The following is a 7,211-nucleotide window of genomic DNA, read 5'->3' on the forward strand; positions in this document are numbered from 1 at the left end:
GCGCAATGCCTTGGTGCTTCAATCCCTCTGTTTCGCCATCTATTCATGTTGCCCATCCCATGGTAATCGCCTACGCGTTTAGCAATAGCCGTCTGCTGACGAAAACGCGCGTTTCACAAACGGCAAATATATATGCACGTGAATCCAGAGAATGAAACAAAAACAACCCGCAACGGCTCATATTGGAGTTATTGCTCAGAGTATAACAATAAACAGCCACTTTGGAGCGGGGGGGGGGGGGGGAGCTGCACGCTGGTGCGTTCATGTCCAGACCACAGAGAGAGAGAGCAGGCCTCATACTGTTAGTGATTGTGAACCACCGTAATCATTATCAGCTCGGCGGTAGAGAGTGGCTCCCACTCCGGCCCGGCGGCGCTGTGTCTGACCTGTCTGTGGCGCGGCCGGGTCGGCTGCGGGGGAGAGCTATAGGCTGCTAGGGGGTCGGGGCCAGCAGCGCAGCAGGGCTCCGTGAGGTTTGCTCTGCGTCTGCCCGCCTTCCTCCAATATCTGAGGGCCATTAACAGCAATGGTCCCGATGACAAGCCCTTCCTGAGCAGGACCCTTGTCAGAGACTCCTCCGCTTTGTGGCCAAGGGGGCCCGGGGGCCGCGGTCCAATGCACCACTTGTCTATTTCGGGAGGTCGTTTGGAGCCGGACACTTTGTCTCCGCGAGGCGAGCCTGTCTGCTGATACCGCTATCAACGGCCGGCTCTTAAGTGGGAGCCACGGCAATTTGCGGGAGTGACGCCGCCGAGCAGGGCAGTTATCAAACCCCGACGCTGGTTAGTCTTCTAATGAGCATCCTTGAAGGGGGACAGAGGAGCAGGGGGGGGTGGGGGGGGGGGGGGGGGGGCTCGGAGAGAACAACACCATTACCCGCTCTGCTGTCCGCACAGGAAATACTTAACAAAATGTACCAATTTTCACACAGACGTCTTGTTCTGGACATCTTGTGCTGGACGTCAGCGATATGCGGAGGTTGCCCAGAAGTGCTTTTTCAGTTTATTAAAATACTCTATTCAATTTCTATCCTTCCCTGAATGAAGCAAAAGGCTTCTTCAATAGTATGAAAAAAAAAATATTCTGTACTTTTCTGTACTTTTCAACCTGGCTTTTGGCTTTCTCTGGGAGATATTTACTTCACATGAATTGGTAATGACAGCACTTCATGTTCACGGTCACTAAACCCTAACTGAGATATGGGCTTTATATAACCTTTGTTTGGCCAAGGCCTGCATGAGGTAGTGCTGTCATCAGAAACCTCTGCAATTAAGCAGAAAAAAAACCAACAGATGTTTTTCATTTTCACATTGCATCTTTAACAAGGAAACAGATGCTATGGGTGTCTTTGCATTGTTTGCAATGTTGTGTGCAGTTCACTCATGACCTGACTGGGCCTTTGGTGGTGATGTGCGGTCCTGGGCCGGCCAACGTGATTGCTGCTGTGGATCCCAGATAGCCTCTGTTGCCTGTCTTGCTATGCTCTGTGTGAATGACATTAAACGTTGGGCTGCATGGGCTGATGATGTCAGACATTGGAAAGGATGTTTCACTGTGGGACTTGGAAAGGGTTAAATTAACTAGCAGTCAGGTAGCAATAATAAATACAGTCGTTCACAATGAGTGTCCGCTCCATCCTAGGCTAGATAAACATTGGATCCTTTTATATATATCATTTTTTATATAATCAGTCAGTACAAAAAAGATTATTGTTTACAGTGCCTTTAAAACGTGATAAATGAAGATGGCCGACGGCAAAACAAATCCAAGGCCTGACACCATTAACCGCTTGTTGTTTTCAGATAGTTATGAGGGTTTGATTGCAGTCTCTTTTAATGCACAATAAACAACATTAACGACAACTCTAGGCTGTTTCTGTGTTTCTGTGTGTGCTTCAAAGTGAATGAGGACAGTGTGACGCAGGGAAAGCCCCCTGCTGTGGTGGGACCCCCTCAGGGCGAGATGGCGCCCGCACCACAGAATGTGCAGCACCGCTGGGACCTGACAGCCAATCATTAGGCTGCTTATCGACTCAGAGGCCTCGCAACCAAGTGGTGACGTTCCAAACAATAATGAGGAGAAGTGTGGGGGGGTGGGGTGGGGGGGCGCAGGGGGGTATAGGGGTTAGACAGGGTGGGGCTTTCACCTACCGGGCTTCTCTACCTGTAGACACCCCTCTATGAAGCCGCTAAGAGGAATGCCTGGATAATGAAGCTTAATGCACTGGGGCCATTATAAATGACATAGTGCAATTATAAACGTAACTTAATCCGGACGTCAAAAGGTGATCCGTCTTCATCACTCACTAGACAAAGGCCGATGGAATGGGAACATTTTATTGGGCACAATGGCTGCTTCTGTCTTTACCGCGCCGCCGCCACATTGTTTCTCTGACCCTGCTGATGCCGGCTTTCAGGAAAAGAGGTCAGAAAGCGAGATAGCGCAGATAACCTCACTATTGATCTGCTGATGCTTTTCAAAAAAGCGCCTACAGCTGATAATCTTGGGATTCTTTTGATCTTTGCAGGTTTGTTTGGTTCACATGGTTCATAAAACCATGTGCAATGAGACGGACCTTAACGGGCTTAATGTGCATGTGCAGCTCAGTGTATATTCACATTTGTGTGTGTGTGTGTGTGTGTGCGTGTGCGTGTGTGTGTGTGTGTTTGTGTGTGCGCGTGCGCGCATACGCGTGTGACTGCGTCAAACTGTGAACACAGTGTGGACCACTGTGGACATAGTGGTGCCTATAGTTGTGATACCAGAGGGGATGTCTGCCGATCTTGTTATGCACATCCCATGCGACTGGTTGCATGACTTGATCCCCAGACTTGAGTCTAAGTCTGTGTTATTACTCTGTGAGGTGTGGATTAGCGGCCGTGTTGAGTCAGGCCCGGCGGACGGCTCAGCAGGTCAGCCCAGGGAGAAGCCCGCGTAAGCAGGCTCCGCCGCTGCTGAATGGACTCATAATGGCCTGGATCAGAAGGAATGCGATCGTGGAGCCTTGCTACTGACAGCGAGTCCCCCGGGACATGAATCACTCCCACTGATACACAAAGATCACCAAAAGCACCGCGGCCCCGGGTGCCGTCTCTCCGGACTCGGCGTCTCCACTACGACTACACAAATCCAATTGCGTCCAATTAAAGTTTTAACTATTGTTCTTTTTCCCTGTGGCTCCCCGAATCTCCCTCCAGTCTCATGATACAAAACCACTCTTCACTGCGTAGACTCCGGACAAGAGGCGGAGTGATACAGTTGTTTATGGAATGCCTTAAATGGCACAGCATTTTATTTTGTGCTGTGGTCTGTGCAACTGAATGGCCCCGTCGCCTCGAGGCGGTGACAGACTGGGTCTGTGATGTGTGGGTTAAGGGAATTCTGCCTGATCCACATCCAAACAGACAACAGTGAAGTCCATCACACAGGGCACATTTACTAGGCCTGGAGCGTCCTCCTCGTCACTACGGTCGGGACTTAGACTCGTTCTTGTGCCTAAATGTTTATAACACAGTGGCTAGAACTTGTCGCTAGAACTAGAACTTCAAGTATACGTCATTGAATCGGTCTGTATGCGTGTTTCTGTTGATTTGTGTTGGTCTCTGTGGTAAAGGTGAACGTTAAATAAAGTAGAAAAATAGACAAAGAAATATTTTTAGTACTGGTGGAAACCGGGCCTACATAGGCATTCTGACCTTAAAGGTATAGTATGTAATGGATATCAATCAAAACAATAACAGAGGTTGTAGTTCTATGATGTAGTGAAATAGCGAGGGATCATGAGTTGTTGTCTTTCTTGTCTTGTTGTCACCATTACCGCCAAAACTATCTGACGTGACTCAGGCAAGAAATCATGATCACGGACGAGTTCATATATAAAATTTGAGGCCTGCTCTAACGTCTATTCCCATTATGTAATTTTATTGTAATGAGATTGCCACAAGTTACATAACCCAACTTGCTTACTTACAATTAAATGAGATGACTTCCAAAAAATCTGTAGATAATGTTATGAATGGAAGTCCTGGTCTGTTATCCGTGGTCAAAACCATCTTACTAAAAATAGTAATAAATAAATAACTTTATGAGCATGTTGGTGTTTCCTACATTATTAGATTCTACTTGTGGCTTACAAGGGGGGGGGGGAATTCAACAGATATTCACTCTGAATAACATTGATATCACAAAGGTACCTAAAGACACAATCACCGGTATCAGACCTGTGTGTCCAGCGGTGTATACATGCCCAGGACACGGGCAGCAGCACTCCTCACTATAGCGACATCCTCAATATTTACATACAATAGGCTAATTAGAAACAATAGCCTAATTAAATGCAATTTTACTGGCGATGCCTATCAAGCCGATCAATGTGCAGCACGCAGCTCGACAATGAAATACGGTTCAACCCACTTTAAACAATGAAGAAATGATATGGGATCAATGGATAGGAAACACTACCGATGGAGGAAGGCGTCGTCCTCTTGGACTGAGAACGAAATCCCAAAAAAATGCGACCCACCCAAGTATAGTCTATGTGTGGGAAAGACTAAATTAGCTTGGTGGCTGACATGAGCCACTTGTCAACGTAGCACATAAGCACGTAAGCAAGATAAATAAGTATATCCTTAATGGATAATTGTTTCCCCAGAGGGGATGGGGTAAACGGAGTGACGCCATCGACATGCGACTGATGGTAACGGACCGCTCCCGTGAGTAAAACAACATTGTTTTCTGGGTTTGAACATGGTTGGAAACGATGGGGATAGTGTAAGAACGCAACTCAACAAGATATATAACATCAGTCTGGTCGTGTTTAGATATTTTAACGCGGATATGTTACAGATTATGCGTTCGGGCAGACTACTCTCCAGCCGTACAGATGTCTAACATAACATAGGACTTGTGCTCCAGCCAGAACGCACACAGCTGGCGCGTCAAAGCCCAGATCTTTAACGTACGGACCTGTGCATCTGATCAAAGCAAAGGTGTACATTTCAAAAGCGTGACATTATTTTTTACCACATCTTTCTTTATAAAAGCCACTGGTTTAATGTTGTGAGCACCTTAGCCGTTGTTGATCTTACATTAGATTGAATTGGCCGGTCCAGTGAGACCACTGCGCTATGGCTCAGAGATCTCAAAGGGTATTGGGGGGGGGGGGGGGGGGGTGGGGAGGGGTGACAGACCTGTGCTCTGTTGCAGACGGACTTAACTCAATTACTAACTCCTTGCTGCTATTTCCGCCGTCGTCATTTGGTATTACATCAATGAACTCTGGCGTTTATTTCACTAATTCAGGCCATGCATGTGTCATTAAATCAAATATAAAATCAAAGGGGGCCCTTCGAACATAACTCTTTTTCTAGTAATAGCAATGTAAAACTGTGCATAGTCATTACAAAGGTCAACCTCAGCCATTCATCCATTAGATATTACTGTCTCCAGATATTTCTATCTACCCCGGGAAATACAAGCATGCTCTTGTCACTAATATTAACCCAACACCCACAACAAAATAACCATTAAAGGGGTGATATTATGCCACTAGGTGTGAGTGTGATTAGCTATTACAAGCTTGAAAATCTGCCTTTTCAATTGTTTTAGTGTCATCACAAGTGGGTTTGTCCACCTAGATGTATGATGGATAGATCAGTCAAGCAGCCTACCCAGTGGACTCTAGCAAATGTTGCTTATCTATCCATCATACATCTAGGTGTACACTGCCACTTGTGATGTCACTTAAACACAGATTTCCAAACTGCTCGTAATGGCTAATCACACTCACACCCGGTGGCATCACCCCTTTAAGAAATACCAATGACACAGCTCAAGTGGTCTGCTGATAGATGTGTATCACTTCACACATATCACTTCATCACATATCCTCTGCTCAGGTGTTGTGACAGATACACAACTCAACCTGTCCACTCCACCCTCGTCTCTCTGCGCCGTGCCGGGCGACAATGACTGTCGTGTCAATCACAAACATCTTCCAGTCTTGGTCTGAAAAACTCATTCAGGTTTCGGGCATGGGTGCTGTTCTCCTACGTAAGATAAGTGGAAATTGGATATTTACAATTTTAAATTCCAAACAACAAATGTGCATTAATATTGAGATTATACCACAGGAGGAAAATGGGGCACAACTTCATTTGGTAAAACACGTTTAAATCTTTTCCACCCTTTTTTGCAACAGAAGTGCAACGAATGCCGAGCACATGCATTCAAAACTACTGGTTGTTTAAATGCCAGATATGAATCACAGAGTTCAATCTCCTTATTCATTTCACGTGTCTTTCCTGGAGCCGAGCCTCACGATCAATCACAGTGACTTATCGGTCATCATTTAAGTTTCATTCAGCCTTAATTGAAAAGAGTATGACAGTGATTTAAATGAAGCGGTACTTTAACAGTTTTCTTTTCCTTGTCTGACATGTGATTGAGTTACAAAGGGGAATGTATTTGCAACAGGTGCCACTAACACATTGCAGGCATGAAGGCCTCCATGTCCACCCTCTGTAACCTCCGTGTGCCCTGAGCCCTAAGCCTGCCAGGGAAACCTGATTCCAGTTCAGACACTGGCACAGCGCTACTGCTGCAGCCTTTAGAACCTCCTGCTGCAGCCTGGGAGCCATGTCCTCGCCAGGCACACACACCACGTGTAAGGTAGTGTGTGTGCGTGTGCGTGTGTGTGTGTGTGTGTGCGTGTGTGTGTGTGTGTGTGTGTGTGTGTGTGTGTGTGTGTGTGTGTGTGTGTGTGTGTGTGTGTGTGTGTGTGTGCGCGCATTTGCATGGTAGGGGGAGGGTTGGGGGGGGGGTTGCATGTACATGTGTTTGTGTGCATGTGGGGGGGTGGGGGCGTTGCATGTACATGTGTTAGTGTGTGTATGAGTGTATGAGTCTATGTGGGTTTCTGAGTGAGTGTGTGTGAGTGTGTTTGTGTTTGTGTGGGTATGTGTGTGTGCGTGTGTGTGTGATGAGTGGAGTTTTATAGGGGGGGGGGGTGCATGTACATGTGTTTGTGTGTATGTGTGGGCTATGTGGGTTTCTGTGTGTGTGTGTGTGTGTGTGTGTGTGTATGTGTGTGTGTGTGTGTGTGTGTGTGTGTGTGTGTGTGTGTGTGTGTGTGTGTGTGTGTGTGTGTCAGTGCCTCTATCTGCACAAGGCATACAAAGAATGAGCTTCAGGGTATACTCCTGAGTGTATTT

Source organism: Micromesistius poutassou (assembly GCF_964030765.1).
Source record: "Micromesistius poutassou genome assembly, contig: SCAFFOLD_5851, whole genome shotgun sequence".
Lineage (NCBI taxonomy): Eukaryota > Metazoa > Chordata > Actinopteri > Gadiformes > Gadidae > Micromesistius > Micromesistius poutassou.